The 17,315-nt window shown below is 41.8% G+C and overlaps 1 protein-coding gene across 1 annotated transcript in view; it reads right to left on the reverse strand.

Annotated features, from left to right (window-relative positions):
- The window catches only part of sh3rf1 (SH3 domain containing ring finger 1), a 55,564-nt gene that overhangs the window by 22,826 nt on the left and 15,423 nt on the right, over nt 1-17,315 (reverse strand). The gene's annotated exons all lie outside the window — the stretch shown is intronic.

The raw sequence follows: 17,315 nt of genomic DNA on the forward strand, positions 1-17,315 counted from the left end.
TAGAGCCGAAGTCGATTAATCGATGAAGTCATTGATATTTTTTTCATTTTTGATTGTCGGGATCGGACGTTTTCCCGAGCAGCTCAGGGAGGAAAAAAATAATAATTCACTCCAAACACACACCCACACCGCATGATAATCACAAAGAATAATCTTTCAGAGACATCAGACATTCGCACCTTGACTGACTTTGATCGTAGTGGAGGGAAACTGGTATCCATTGGTATGGATGCAGGATGGGTTCATCACCGAATTTGTCGTCTTCCAAGGTAGTTAGTATCAGACGCGTAATACAAAACCCAAACTCCACCAGTGTGTAAGCAGAGTGTGAAGTAAAACACCCACGCTCCTTTGTGTCAAAAGTAAAATCTCGCTTTGGTGAGTTCTGTCTGAAAGGAACAGCCAAACTGATCCCGGCTCTACTATCAAACCTCTGAGGTGGTAATTCGATGTGACATAAGCCCCTTTTACACTGTAAGAGTCAGCATTTTTCTGCCTTTTTTTCCAGATCGCTGTTTCTTATAAAGGCACTGGCATGGAATGGGGAGACGAAGTCGTCCCGGAAATATGCCACCTTAGAATTATGTGTCCTAATATTTTTAGTTTTTTTACTACATCAAAATGGCTGCTGTGGAAAAGATAATAAATGGTGGCTTTTACAAGGTATACAGTGAACCCCCACGATTTATAGAAGATAGGGACTGCCGTGAAAAAGCAGCTTAAAAGTTGCCTATACATGCCACAAGATTGAGGCAAAACATTATTTTTTGTCTAAATGAAACTCCTCAACTCACTTCAACATACTTCCTTGCCATACAGATGCCACAAGATGTCACCAAAGGAATATTTTTATTTATATTTATCCTTTTTTTTTTTTTTTTTTTTTTTTAAATCACATAAACACAAAAACAGCATAGTTGAGTTTTTCAAAGAATTAGGAATGATAAGTACCCAAAAAGAAATTGCGAATGAAGAACTGCAAATATGCAAGGGTTCACTGTATTAGAGTAGGATCCTAGGAACTCTGGGACATGAACAAGTTGGAACAAGGTTACAAAGTTATAAAAAACAGATGCACGTTGAAAAACATTGCAAGACAAATCCAGGATATCTCAGGCAATGAGAAAAATACTAAAACAGAATATTTTCCTTTCTCTGAACTTGGCTTTGTAAGCAGAATATGGCAAATTCATTGCTGAAACACATTTTTGCTAGGTACCAGGCAGATTTTCAGACTAAAGCGAGGACCCAAGCAAGCATATTGAAGGATTTTTACAAAAAAAAGAATGTAGATGAAGAATTGAAGCCCAAAAGTCTGTCAAGGACTTAAACGTTTGTGTCCGACTAAGACTTTCAGAAGTCCAGTCCCATTATCCCCCCGAAGGAGGTTTTGTATCTTAGCCCCGAAAACCCTGAAAGGGCCATTCAGGAGATGACAATCCAAGGAAAGAGGGCCAAGCCGGTAGGGGGGTAAGCAGGCCGGAGAAGCATCAATGTTCTCCATTCAGGGTTAGGGGTGTCTATGAGGGAGGCTTCAGCTCCAACCAACCCCCCACAACAACAACCATTTATCCCGCTGCTTGCTGGACATCCTCGGCAGTGATGTGAATCCCAAATACTTTGGGAGTAAAGCCTTGTGGACGGGGAGCCGGGGAGCGAGGGGGGTAAACAGAGTTTGGGAGGAAGCTGGATGGTCTCGTTGGAGGCTAATGAAGCGTTGGGAGGTGCTGGGGGGAATGAAAGTACAGAACGAGCGGCGATGGTGAGCCGGTTTGACGTTACCCCGCTGCACACAATCACACACACCGAAGCACAGAGCCAATGAGGCCTGTGGATCGCCTCGCCTCAGCCGGGAGCAGGAACAGTGGGAGGAGGAGGAGCAGCAGTCCCCCTGCATTTTGCACTGGAACTGGGCCTTCTTTCAGGGGGTACAGGGGGAGAGGCTCAGGACTGTGGTGAAAATGCAAATGATAAACTGGAAGAAAATGACACAAAGCCCACGGGATCTGAGGACACGGTAAATATGAAATAACCGTGACCGTTCTAAGAGGGTCAAAGATTTAAAGACTCGGCGGTTACATAAGGGCTCCTCCTGCACTGCAAATGTGTCCGCTCCATTGGCTACAATGGCCACATGAGATGCTATTTCCCCCCTCTCATTTCTACTGAATTACTTTGAGCCATTAGGGGGGATGTCGTCCCAGCTCTGCTTCTTCCATGCTGACTCGCCGGCAGTCTTCTTTTCAACATTCAAGATCATTTACATATTGGCAATTACTCTGTGTCTACAGCATTATTGCACTTTGTGGACAAATGTAGAGTGGTAGATTGAGTTAAAAGTCTAATTTGTGTATATCAAATACATTTTGCCTATTGAAATGCCATTAATCTTTTTTTAATACAGAAAAATATCTTTGTATTGTATAAAAACTAAATACAACAATAATTACTGTATGTGCTATAGTATTCCTGTTGGATGTGTACCTTTAAGGGGCGTGGCCTAGTGAGTGATGTCAGGAGTACCTACAGCAGCTCTTTGAGTGTTCTTATTTTGTATGCGCGTTTGACTGTTTGTCCTCTTCAATAGACAGCTAAAACTGCATCGGCAACTGTGACTCTGCTCGCTCACATGCGAAGGCATTATAGCACCTGAATAGCTGAATATTTTTTCCCATTCACTTGAGCGTATCTAAAGCTCGCTCACAACTCAAATTTTGTCTCACAAGCAAAGCAAAAAAAAATAAAAACCCTGACCTGAAGCCCAACAAACTAGGAATGATCACAAATGATCTTCTGTTACATCTTTTCTTCCATTTTCACCTCATGTAGCTGTAATGGTTAGAAAATAATTGTGTCCATAAAGTGTAATTCATTGAGAACACTGAGGGTTCTTTCAGCATGTAGAAAGCCAATGTTTTTCTTTTTCCAGGTGATGTCATCTGTTCCAGTCACAGTACAGGGACACTGGCCATTGACATTCTTCGACTCGTTGGCCCACAGTTCCTTAGAGAGACAGGATGTAAAACCACAGTATATTAAAGCTGGATTTACACTGCAGGTCCAAGTGCCAAATTCTGATTTAATGCCTATATTTGTACATTTCAAGTGACATATCCCATATGACTGTGTTTCGATTGACAGAACACGAGACAAACCGCATGTGCAGACCCCCAAATTGCATGTAAATAACTCCAAAAGTGAGCAGTGAAGATATGGACATAAACAATAATACATAAGTAATACAAATATTAAATTACATAAAGTTTTGTTGACATGGGCTGACTCTTCCCCCGACTGGGGACATGAAGTACCATACCAATGAAAATTTCAAAGCGATCCAAAAAAAAATCGTAAAATTGACTATGGCTGAAACGATTATTCGAATAACTTGAATAATTTGATTACAAAATAAAGTTTTATGAAAAACTTCTGCCTCAAAGCTTCGCAGTGATCATTTTACTGCAAACCCAAGTACTAAACGGTAACAAAAGAAACACAATAAGCACATTCATACACAAGCTGCTAAGCTACATCTGACACCCAGTTTGTCAATGAACAGCCAGTCCCTAACCAGAGTTAACAACAGCCAGCTCTACACTCTCATTCGCTGACTCCAATGTCACTCAACAGGATAGGCGCCGCCCAGATATACATTGATTATGATTCAGTTACTGGTTTGGTCCGTAACATCAGAAAATATGCAAAAATGTTCTTTTTTTTAAGCAAATGCAGATGTTCGCAAATGATTTATTTTGATTCATTGCAAAAATAATCAGTCTGCCTTCATGGAGGACTACAGAAATCAGAGAATATTTACTGCTAAGAGGCTGAAATGCCGAGGTTTTGGCCAATTTTAAGTTAAGCAAGGTCTCTAAACGATTAATCGATTAACAAAATAGTCGCTGATTCATTTGATAATCAATTAGTTTATCAATCGATTAATTGTTACACCTCTAGATTATACAACTATTTGATATCTCCAGTTCTAAATTCGACGCTGCAGATAAACTGCTATGAAACCGGTGTACAATGTTGTAGAATGGATACCAGTGTCAACACTACCACACCACGGATCGTGATTGACGTTGACACGTAGTTAAACAGACAGAGCGCATCTCCGTGTGACATTATTGTTGCGCTTGTCGACGCAGGAAATGTTCGGCTGGGACGTCAAGCGTGCGGGAATCCAGAAATAACCACGATTTCCACGCAGTCAGCTGAGGAACGTGGGCTTTTATAAATACAGTTTTGGTTTGCAGTCACCCGCATGGAACCGGTGCAGACAGCTTTATAATAATCAAAGGCTCGTCTGTTATGACAGACACACTTTGTGAGCAGACTTGACACTGATCAGCTGCTGTGTACAATCACTCCTCTATCGCGGATAATGCAATTACAAGAGTGTGCTAAAGGGATTTAGCAGTTCCCTTCCAAGTCACTACATTACCATGAAGAGATGTGTTATACAGCCCACGCATCCGCAATATTTTTATAGCAACGTTTGCCCCGTCAGCAGTCGACGGCTGGCCAAAGTAGACAGAAACCTTTACCCCTCCGCTCCTCCCTCGTCTTTAAACGCCAGACATGTCTACACTCCCACATGGACACCTCCCAGAGCTCTGGAGGTGGTGCCCAATGACAGACCGTGCGAGTATACAACGAGCGCTAACCCAAAAGTTAGCCAATATATCTGGAGCAGCCGTCGGCCAGGTGGTCATTTGTCGGGACATTTGTTGTTCATTAGCAGGTCATTTGCCGCCCAACAATCCCAGCCGCCCACCGCGGATGCGAGACGGGGTGGGGGGCAATGTAGGGCCATCTTGACTCCATTAGCGCTGCATGAAATTGATTCCTAATGGCGTTTTTTTTAATGACCATTGTACAGCAGGGCTTCTTTCAGCGCTCTTCCATTCTGCCTTCGCGTCCTGAGGGCTTCTTTGTGTAAAACCCAGGAACTGGGCCATGGAAGGAAGCACAAGGGTAGACAAAGGGAGGCGGTATAAGGTTTATTAAAATAGAAAGAAAAGCCTGGGAAGAACAGTTTGAGGTGTGATAATTCAACCACACCAGGGACCAAGAAGTCAGTGTAAAAATGGCAATTACACTAAAAATAGAGAATGTGACAATGCGGCCAGATGAAAAGTCCTTGTGACAGCACAATCTCAAGGCACAATGTCGTCTGCCTCGCTGTGCGCCTCTGGTTTCCATGGAAACAATTTTATGGTGGGGTAGGGTACTGTTGTCAAGAAGTCATATCAGTCGGCAACTACTTGTACTTACTATGCAGTGATCCCTCGCTACATCGCAGTTCATCGTTTGCGTCTCTATAATATTGCAGATTTTTATTTTTTTATTTTATTTCACATTTTATGCGTTTTTACAGTATACAGGCAAGTCCAAATTGAGAGTTGCGCGGCTTTAGCGTAGTACCATACCACGTTGTGCTGCAATACGCCGGGCAACACAGAGGTCTAATGGAAAAGATGCAGCATAAATAAGAGCAAGAAGAAGAGGCAAAAAAGGTCCCCTACTAAGCTGTAGTGCAATAATATTTGTGAGGAGTATATACAGTGGTGTGTTTGCCCCCTTTCTGATATCTTATGTTTTTGTATGTTTGTCACACTTACATGTTTGCCATTATTAATCAAATTTAAAATATTTGTCAAACACAAAATGCAGTTTTTAAATGAAGGTTTTTATTCTTAAGGGAGAAAAAAAATCGAAACCAACTGTCTGCTGATGAGTATAGTTGTGTGCGCTGTCTGTTTGTGTTGCTGCTCTGTGTGTTTAAGACAAGCAGTTATTCAAAAGTTCGTAATTACTGTAAAATCTATGCAAATTTCCATTAGCCGTCTATGACACGTAATTAGGAATCCCACTAATGTTTGAGGCAATATCACTGGTCGAAGTACACGCATTATTTGAGTGTTAAATACAAAGTAACAACTGTTGCCAAGGAGCCATTCTTTGATGGACATCTAATGGAGGCTGTCTTTGTTGTTGCCATCGAGGACTCCGCTCTTAAAAGCCCCAATTAAATCGCTCGGCTGTGATGCCTGCTTGAACAAATAAGCGCAACATCACAAATAGAAGCTTGCCCCAATGAAAAAAAAAACAAGAGGTGATGAAACCTAGGTGGCTGTTATTACCTCTACAAAGAAATCTGATACCACCTTGTGTTGCGGTAGACATTGTTAACGCAACACCTGCCATATGTAAAGCTGAAGTTTGTTGTGTGTGTTATTAAATAAACATGAGTATTATTTAAAAGGACTTTTTAATTGCTTGTATACAAATAGTTGGGTCTCTGGAGTGCCTGCCCACTCATCAAGTGTGAAGTGTGTAAAGTTGCTTGCCTTATCGCAACCCCCCAGCTTCACTCCTGGTTGTCATGGGAATGAGAATCTTATTCTGCATTGGTCCCACAGAAGAGCGGGCGGGGTGAACACTGGCTATTTTGGGGAAAGAAATGCAGTACAAGGTTACCTTGACTTATGAGTGCCCCAACCTAAGAGTTTTTCAAGAAATGAGCAGTCGCTTGGTTGATATTTCCTTTGTGTTGCAAGCCAAAATGCGACTTACGAACCAGCTTCAGATGCGGCGCCGTTCGAGTGAAGTGAAAAAAAAAATGGAGCGAATAAGGTAGTGGATAGTAATACAAAATGAAAACACTCGCAAAGAGCTGCAGTAAACCAAAAATCACACCCGGACTAACCGGCCAAGGTCCTTATGTTAGGGATGGAGAAACCGAGGCTTTCCAAAACAATGAATCACTTTGAGACAGCTTGCCTAAAATGATTAACTGCTTCGAAACATTTAACACACTCAAAAAGAGCTCCATCTGTTAGCCTAATGTGCGTATTGCTTTTCAAGGGAAGTGTTAACCAAGCTTCTTTCATGGCTGTCATGTGTCTCATTGTTATATGTGTTTTCATTGTGTTCTTCGGTAAGTAAATGTTCCCAAGTGATGTCTCATAGTAGCTTGGGAGTGTAAATCTTCAAATATTTTTGTTTACTAGTCCTCATAGGTGTTTGCAGTTCTTTTGAAAGGTAACTTGGAAGTAAAAATGCTTGTGAAACAGAAATATTGACTGTATTGTTATAGTCGCTGGCAATTGTATCTGAAGCTAATGGGTGGTGAACAACTGTTCTAGTTCCTCCCTCCTGAAGCACCACCTCTGGCGGCCATCCGGGATTCATAGAAGCATTGTTAAATCCATGACTTTAGTTTTATTTTTATAAAATCGCTAGTGCACGTCTTGTCTGGCACCCACGCAACTGTCGCAACATCAAAGACGTCTTTTTGCTATATGTGAGCTGTCAAGCCATCAAGTCATATCAGCCAGCACCACTTTTTAAGGCATTGGGGGTGCAAATGTATGTGCACTCCAGCACTGCTCGCCACCGTTATGTACAGGGTGATTGAAAAGTAACTCCCTATTTTAAAATACTTATCATTTATTCATGTGTTGTAATATTTTTCTAAAGTTTTTTGTGTATGTTGCATGATTAAAGGAGCAAGTCTATTCTATTCAAACCAACGACTTTGGAACAACTTGAAGAGCGAATACGAGAAATTATGTCTTCCATCCCACAAGAGTTCCTTGTGAAATTAGTTCATGAGGTTCCCAGGCGGCTTGAGAAACTGGTGGCTAATGCTGGCGCCCATATCGAATATTAAATAAAACTCCATGCAATACTTTCTTCTCATATTTATTTCTTGTAAGAATTACTGTTCAGAAATAAATTACAAGTACTTAAAAATAGGGAGTTACTTTTCGATCACCCTGTATTTATTTCTCCCTCCCTGGCTTGTTTCCTAAAAATGATTGCGATGTACTATATCATGTTTTTTGAATGCGCTATAGACACGCCCACCCAGTTCAACACTGCTGTGACGTCATTGACGTCAAAGTGGCGGAACACTGTTTTGATCAAATGCGAGCAGACAAGCTCAAGAATAACATCTCTACCAGGCTGATGTCCATCACTAGGCCACACCCCTTAAAGACACACACAACACTACAGGTGTGACTAGCGGAGCATTCTTTAGGCAAGTGTTTGGTTATTTTAAATACACAAAGTGTAATTCGCTTTGTTTTATGTTTCGTTTGAAAGTAAACTTCAACTGGGAGTGGCATTAAACAGATTGAAGCCTTTTTTTCTGATTAATTGTTCACTATTTGCCAAACTATTGCTTATTGTGAAGTCAGTTGAATTGAGTTCCCTGCCACCATACTGCACTCGTATCTCATGTTTGCACTCGCAGGTCAAAGTCAAAATAAATAAATCAAGGCAACACTGTACCACTGTAATTTGTCTCCTTTAAGACTAATAATAAACACCTAACCCCTTATAGACCCCTGGCACTGTCTGAGGAAATACTGCTTCCATTTTTGTACAACGCTGCAGTGGAAGCTAACAAGTCAAAAGCATAAAAAGCCGAGCTCAGCTTTGGTGTTGTGGGGATAATTCATCTACTGGGAGAATTTGCAATAAGCCGCTGAAGTTTCACCCAGTACTTTGCTGTACAACAACTCCCCCGCGCTCGTTTGTTGCTGCTCACGACACGGCAAATGAGGCTCGGCGTCAGTCTACTGCAGGCACGAAAGCGCTCACTCGAAAAGGCGCAGTCTGGAAGCCAGATGGATCACACAACGAGAACAGGAAGTTTTCTACAAGCGTTTGAATGTAAATTATTGTACTAGATCATGTTCGTGCCAACAAAGAGATGCAACTCGACCTTCCATACGAAACAAGACAATGTACATTATTTCACGCTCCCAGTTGCAAAATGCATCGCCGCGCTAACGGCTCACCGACCCTCTTCAGGTTTTACTGCCAGGTCCTGACCTGGTGCTGAACTTCAAGGGAGGCTCGTGGGAATCCGGGAGAGGGTCGATGATCAAAGCCATCCGTTCCTGGAGTCGACTACCTGGTCCCATAAGGTTGCAATGTGTGTAAGTAGGAATTACATTGAGATTTTGAGTTTATAAAGAGATAGGTGCAGGCCGTGAGGTCTAGAAAAACATTCTTGTGCCGAGACATGACTGTAAGCTATAGATTAGCCTCCAAAAGGCAAGTGTTTTAGCACGGAGCTAATATGGCTTTATGGGCTGTCACACAGATGCGGTTCTCGTGAGAGTGTATTCCTGTGCTGTGCTTTTTTCCTTCAAAAACACAAAACCCGGACTGGGGCACCACTTTGTGTCAGCGCGAGAGGGATGGGTTACCTGGTCGGCCCCTCGTGGGGCTATTCTGGGTGGGCCGGGGGATCACCCACTCTGCTTGTCTGACTTAAGGCCGAAAGCACAGAAGTCTTTCACTGCATGCCAGTTCATACAGTGGGCTTTAACGACCGCCTTCACAGGAGCCCGCTGGTGTTCTAGAGTACACACAGCAGCGGAGGAAGCCAGCAAGCTACAATGCTGCCGGCAAAGATGAGACTGCATTGCGTGCCATCCTAAACCCGCGTTAGTGTTCACTTGCACAAATGCTGAGCAAGGAATATCTACATTTAGCAGTTTCGCAATGTGCAGAGTACTCAAATGATGGGTACATTTCCGAAAAAGAAGAAAAACTATAGATGTTGCACTTTCCTAAACAGAAGACAAACTATTGATGCTGACCTTGCTAAAAATAAATTATTTAGGCCATAAAATATTTGTTATAAGATTCATTAATTATTTACTGTATACATTTATTGGAGAAGTCACTACAGGAAGTTTTTTTCATTTTATATTTTCCCTTACTGCACCGAATCGCGACCTTAAAATTAAGGTACGTACCAAATCATAATTTATGGTGAACATTAGACTCTTAATGTTACCCTATTCAAACAAAACCACAGCGTTGGGCTTAGGTGGAAATGGGCATGATGAGCCGGTAGATTGTTGAAACCTCGGATCATACAAAGGGCCCATTATTTCAGACCCCAATCAGCTCAGATTTAATTTGGCGGATTAGTACCAAGAGACGAGTTGCACATAAGAAGTGAACTTGTATCCAAGCTACAGAGGACTTTGGTCCACAAATGTCACAGTATTAGCGAACGGAGTGGGCAGTCAATACCAGCTGAATACTAAGCGTTTCCTCACTTTACTCACCACTATGCAACTGAAAGCGAGCACTGTCGCCTCTTTTGTTCCTCGGAGTCATTCAGCGGGAGCCACCTGCCCCGTCCGGACCGACTTCCATTAGAGCGGCGGAAGTCAGGGAAGTGGTCTCTATAGGTTGACTATGTTACCTTCCCGTTATGGTCTGTTCCTGATATACCTACCTGTTATTTCCAACTGGCCCGGCATTGCTCCGAATGAAGAAATTTGGTTGCGCCGGTGAGTACTTAAACACGCCTCCAAAGGGCAAACAAAGATAGGATATTGACACAGAATTGGCAAGAGTCCGAGGCACAAACACTGCTGCGACAAGGCACTGACCATTTTTTCACTTTCATAAACAAAGCGCGAGCCTATTTGTTCATTGCACCCTTGACTGAGCCCAGATGTAACGTGTTGCTGCTAGCGCGCCTTCAAGTCCACAGAAATGCTAAGCGAGACGTGTCAACTTTCGGGTTCCCCAGCCTAGGTTGTACAGCGGAACTCATCAGGTTCAACAAGACGTCAGATTTTGGGGGATTTAGATTCATGTTTGGCAATGTGTGTGCTATTTGCACACTAAATGACAAGTGTAATGTGATAAAGTGATTCATCCACAAGTGAAAATTCAATGATGATTTTACTTCGTCTTTATGGGGGCTTGTTTGTCTTTTTAGACTCTGGGCTGCTTTGGAAAAAGCAGACGCTCGCAATGCCTTGAGCTGTGGACAATTTTTACGAGGCAGAACCGCCCCTTCAAATAGGCTAATTCCAGTGATCTGAGGAAAAAAAAGGGGTATTTTATGGATCCTTGGGGTAATTTGATAACAGCATATCACAGACATTATCAAGTGACATGGGGATACAGTTTTAAATTGTGGAAAAAAAAATTGTAATACAGCTTTTCAAAGCGGTATTATGCTACAATATATTGACCACTGTTAACAGTAAGAGATAAAGACAGTTAAACCCTACACGGGGTCCTCAACTTAGGACAGTCCCAACTCCCAACATATCATATTTCAAGGTTTCAAACGGCACAATGAACTAGTTTGCGCAGCAGCGTAAGAATATGTGGTCATGTGGCACAAGGAGGCATGCTCAGTTCGCACCATACTCACTGTTTTTCACTTGATTGTTTTATATACATGGCCTAACAAGTGTTTTTCATACAAATATTTACTGTAATTATTACTTGGCATATGCTAGTGAGACTATGGCTGAAGTACATATTCATGTGACTAACAAATAAAAAATATTGATAAAGACAGGACAAAAGTATGAAAAAAAATTAAGAAATAATTTACAGAAATGTTACAAAAAAACAATCACAAAAAAATGGGGAAATAACAAAAAAAATTAAAACAAAACATTTAAAAACTATCACAAAATGAAATCATGGCACACTATAACAAAGTCAGGTTATCTCATCGCCTATGAACTCTGCAATGCATCGAGGACACTGTACCTCAATTGTTTTATATTTATAGCCTAGAAATGTTTTTCAAACAAATATTTACTGTAATTCTGACTTTACTACTGCGTTAGCGTAGATTAATGATAGACTACAGCTCGTATAGACTGTCGTACATATTCATGTTACAGCAACAAAAAAAATACCGTGAAAAAAATTACAAAAATCTTTTTAAAAAAAGACAAACACATGATTAGAATTGGACAAAATCTGATCAAAATCAATCATAAATATGACAAAAACTGACAAAAGAAATTCTGCAAAACTAGTAAAGGAACTCCGTCGTTCATCGACGACCCTGTAACCTTGACAACAAGGCGCTTATGGCGATGCTAGAGTTGGGTTCCAAAACCCACACAGAAGCAATGATTTGGCATTCCTTGAACTGAGGTCTCGTGATGTACTGAACCCCCGGATCTCACGTGGTGTCACGGAGGTCAGCGGTTTATTTTCTACCTTCATGGTTGAATCTAGTTCTAGAGAATGCTCTTGCCCCCGTTTCCTCAAGCAAAGGTGCAAGGACAAGACTCCTAAAATGACGTACATCGTACAATTCTGCCAGCCGGTGCAGATTCCAGTGACAGAAACATCTACGGTTGCTGGGGACAACGGTCCGGTAAATTGAGGCTGTTGTTGCCTCCTTAAACCTGAGCACTAATCAAGATGCCGCGAAGAAGATGGATACAGGCTGTACGGAATACACACCTGTGTTTTTACATGTCGTGGCCTGTGACTTATTAAAACACACATTGCGGCCACTTGGTAGGACCCAAAATGTATGTGTTTGTGCGAGACAAATGGGCTCAAAGTGCACTTCCCGATAATCGGACGTGTTTAGGATGAGACGGTCGGGAGTGTTATCCTCCTGTCGTGGCCGGATGTTTGCACAGAAGAGGCGATTATGGCTGAGAGCCCTACCGCCTCGACTGCCACTCTTGTCAGCGCCAAATGACTTATGGTATTATTTTTTTAAATCACAAAAATCTGGCATTTGAACAGGGGTGTGTTGACTTTTTCCACTGTGTGTAAAACTGGCTTTGGTTGCTGAATTATGAAAATTGTGGAGTATTTGCGTTTCCGTCTTGTACAGGTGCCTCAAATTTGGCAGCAATCGGACAAAATCTTGTTCATCTTTGAAGGACCACTGCAACTGAACCCAGAACGGCTGCTTCAAACTAAAATGGAGAACTTTCTGTAACTTTTTGGGCATTCCTTGGTGAGGCTTTTTTGTGGGTCTACTCATAATACACAAGCCTACCATATTTCATGTCGCGAAGGAAAACTGGCTGAATTTTCAAAGTTTTCACTGTTTATGTCTGAATGGGCACATCACTCAAGGTAATGTGGAGGCAGCCAGCAGCACCGAATCAAAGACGCATCCAGAGCCCGTGATAGCCGCAGGGGGTCGCGGGTCAAACAACTGAAAATGAAACTCTCGACAAATGATTATTTGGCCCCGGGGACGAGAACAAAACACCTAAAATGCCAGCAGCCAAACAACCCATGGCTGACCACTGCTGCTCCACCAATCAGAACCAAGGGTGACAGGTCAAAGGTTTACTCATGGGCCAAGCAGGTACTATAGGGCCACTTTGGGGATAGGCGAACCGCACAATAAAAGATGGGGTGTCCGGCAGCTGACAAAACAGTCGCAGTCAAAAAGAAGTGGCATCTGTTTACGGCAGAGTTTGGTTCATACGGCGGCGACATAAGCTGAAGTCAGAATGCACTGTAGTCTATTTGTCTGAATTTTGACAGACTTGGTCAGTGTTTGCCATATTTTATTCTAAGTTTTGTCATAGGTTTTTTTTGCCTGATTAATGTTAGCTTTTTTGCCTATTTTTTGTCAGCTTCTTAACATGTTTATTGTCTTTTTGTGCAAGTTTCTGTCCAATTTTAATCAGCATTTGTAAGTTTCTGTATTTTTACCATATTTTTGTCCGATTTCCGTACGTTTTAAAATTGTATTTTATTTTTGTCATATGTTTGTCGGCTTTTGCCCGATTCCCAGTCTTTTCACATTTTCAGCAATTGTTTTGAAATGTATTATTTAGAAACAAATCTATGTACTTTACAGGGTCTAAAGACTTTGGGATCATGACTTATGGTATATTTATGGTACAAACTATTAATATAGGCAATTATAAAAAAAAAATTAGGGGGTTACTTACTCTACCATAAACTGTAAGACCTTGAACATGTCAATCTTTTTGGGGCAAACTCCAATCCTGTCAAGGGAATAAAACCACAGCTTCCAAGCTTCCAAGTGGCAACTTATTTAAGTATCCCCCCCTTCAGCTGGACGACGCTCATGCTTAAAACTACTTTGTGGAGGCGTACAGGTGCGATAGGAATGCGGTGAGTGGGCTAATGACTGCTTCCATTACCATTGTCATGCTGACAGACTTGTGAGAGATGAGACAGGGAAACGGGGGAGGGGGCAGGGGGGCGTCATAGGCCATTGGTAAATATGTTTGGTGGTTGGACCACCCAGAGTTTAATCACTGCGTGTAACAACATTAAGAACATCTTTGTTAAAAGTAACCACCGCGCGGCAGAAACGTGCGCGAAAATGACGGTCAAAGAGTTTGTACTTAGACGAAGAGTCTTCCAGGAAGACCAAAAAAAGGAAAGACTCTGCCCAAAGGCTTTCAGGTGCAGATGCGTGTCGCCGCACGCTGGCTTGTCTACACAAGCGCGTAGCTTATCGTGCCTCAATGACAGACCCCTAGCATCTTTTCAAATGCCGTTTACTCACCAGGCAAAGAGCGACATCGCTTCTTTTTTACGAAACACAATGCACACACAATACAAATAATCGCCAGCGTGTAGTGCTACAGAAGACGCATGTGCGGGACAGGATTAGACACGTTTATGGGGGTTGGGGGAATCTGGGGCGATGACCTGCAACTACTCATGGAATTCCTCAGAGACGCTGACGCTAACGCACCACATCCCTCTCTGTCTGGGAAAAAGAAGTTAAGATGAGACAGAGCAAAACAAGTCAAGTCCTTCCTGGTTGTGTTTGGGCTGGCCAGTCTTGAAAGGGACACAAAAAAGACAAAGGGGAACCACAAAGTCCACACCGGGGGAGTAATGTTACCCTCCACCGGGGAGGAATCACATGATTTGCTCTTTTGAACCGCTCCTTGGGAATTACGTAAAACCTGACATGGTGAGGATGGTAATTACCCGCAGAATAAGCAGCCGCTCGCTCGCTTACTCACTCATTCGTCGCATGTTTTCCAAAACACGAACGGGATTTATGACGATGACGAATGAGCTCGCCTGCGTATGAGGGACGGCCAACTCAGCCAGACCAGCTGCCTCAAGAGTATCGTGTTCACTGATTATCTACAACATCTGTGCATTTATTTAAAGTATTTTGGGAGTTATTCCCAAATGCACAACAATTAAAACTATGTTTGAATCCAGGGTATCTATAACACACTTTTGTCTATAAAAAAAATGAATGGTAGACAGGACCTGTCTGTAATAGGGAAAGTTCAGTTCAGGTCACCATGGCACAGTTTGTAACTGTAAGCACTGATCTGGCTTGTGTTTCCAATACAAGTTGCATAGGCTAGACGGCAATAGCTACATGAGCTACAGAACTAGCGTTACATCACACCAAACCAGCCCTCTATTCCATTGTTATTATTTTGAATGTGACATACTTACATACACAGATGCTCCATTCTTGCAGACTGGCTCTTTGCCAATATAAGGTGACTTTTTAGTATTATTTTGTGCTCTCCCTTTTCCAAATTCTGTGACCATTCTCTGACAACCAATTAATGGACTGCAATGTGTTTTGTTCCGTGTATCCCCAGGGAAGTGTTTCGGAAAGGAAAGGATCATTTATCACAGTACCTTTACGTTTGACGAAAGGTTTATAAAAAAAAAAAAAAAAAAAAAAAAAAAAAAAAACTTGTACAGAACTGAACGTTACAGGTAGTAATAGTTAGACAGGCCACCAAGATTCTGACAATTTTTGTAATGACACAACCAGACATTTATATAGTCGCTACTGGCTGAAACTGTCCCAATATGGTCAATTTCATATTATTTCCCAAATCATTGCTATGGTCTGTCCTCAAGTCTTCTTTTATTTTTACACGTTACTAAACAATTTAACGTGCTGAAAAAGGCTTTAGAACAAATCTCTTAACTGTCGTGAATGCTTGAACTGTTTGAGAAGTGTTGTAAAACTTCGCCTCTTCCCTCAGGCTGAGGGAGCCGTGCGGCATTATGTTACTTCAAGACTGAAAGTCAGGATGTTTTTTTTAGATAACAACAAGTGAAAAAGGTCAGGTTAACGATATCTAAGTAAGCCTGTTTAGTTAAAAATGAAACGTTGTAATGCTTTGGTGCAGAAAGAAGCAGTCAGCCACGAAGGTAAATTGCATAAACATTCATTTCTATATATCCTATATGACAGAAATATACAGCAATGTATAATACCAACTTCAATGATGTGGTGTTTTGTAACCCAAGCAATTTGTTTGTTTTTTTTCCTGAAAGCTAGTGGTTATAGAGATGCGAGGATTCCGACAACGACGAATACTTCAGAACACAACGAGAAGCAGTGTCAACCAAATCCCCAATAACTCCCTAATCTCATTAGACCTCTAACGGCTGCAGTCTGGATTGAGACAGCAGGGAGGACGTCCATGGTAGGGGATGTAGAGATTGTGTCATTCAGTACATTAAGATGGCATGAGGAAATATATTGAATCATTGGGTTAGTACAACTCCAACACGATTGTTAAGATAGATGCAAACTTGGTACGACAGTAATTGCACCGAATTGAATTTCTCATATGCACCTCAATAACGTTTTTAAAAATCGAGCTATTGCAGCGTATCTATCAGACTGTGGATGATCAGATACAACAAGGTCTGACTTGGAGGTAGACTACAAGAACCCAATGGACCAGGAAGAGGATGTCATCTTCCTTCTTACCAAAACTGACTGCTTCCAAAAAGCAATTGCCGAAAGAAAATGTCACTGTCCAACAAGTACAGTTGTGCTCATAGGTTGACACAGACTGGCGGACCTTGTAAGATGTGTACCATTCTCTAAATACAGTAGCGTTATCAGGCAAAGCCACATTTTTATGAGAAGCCTGTATTTCAGCTGAAGTTTCTTGTGGGTTTTTCTTTACATCCCGAACAATCTTCCTGGCAGCTGTGACTGAAATCGTTGTTTAGCTCTACCTGACCGTGGCTTGGCATCAACAAAAGAGTTGATGTCAGAGTTTCAACACTACCGATTGGCATTTTCAAACTTTTAGATGTTTTTTAATATCCTTTTCCAGATTTATGAAGTTCATCTACCTTTTCTCGCAGGTCCTTTGACAGCTCTTTTGCATTCTCTTTGGCTCCAGAAAAATGTGAACTGTGTAGGGGGTTCTCAAGACCTTAGAAACTCATTGGCTATTTATACAAAGGCACTAATTACAATCAAACAAGTCACACGTATGGAAACTTCCTTAACAGCCATTTTAATCCTGTGTGTGTCAACGTGTGTATTTTATCAGGCCAAACATTCAAGGGGATGTAAACCTTTGACCACGGCCATCTGGGTGATTGCATTTATCATGATGATTTTAAAAGCGCAAACAATTATGTGATAACAAATAGCTTCACCCAACCACTATCCCTAAAGAAAAGTTTTATGCATAATCTTGTCATATTTTCCCCCAAAGCATTGGCAATTTTTCACAAATTCTGACAGGGTATGT

The sequence above is a fragment of the Phyllopteryx taeniolatus genome, chromosome 7 (genome assembly GCF_024500385.1).
Source record: "Phyllopteryx taeniolatus isolate TA_2022b chromosome 7, UOR_Ptae_1.2, whole genome shotgun sequence".
Taxonomy (NCBI): Eukaryota; Metazoa; Chordata; class Actinopteri; order Syngnathiformes; family Syngnathidae; genus Phyllopteryx; species Phyllopteryx taeniolatus.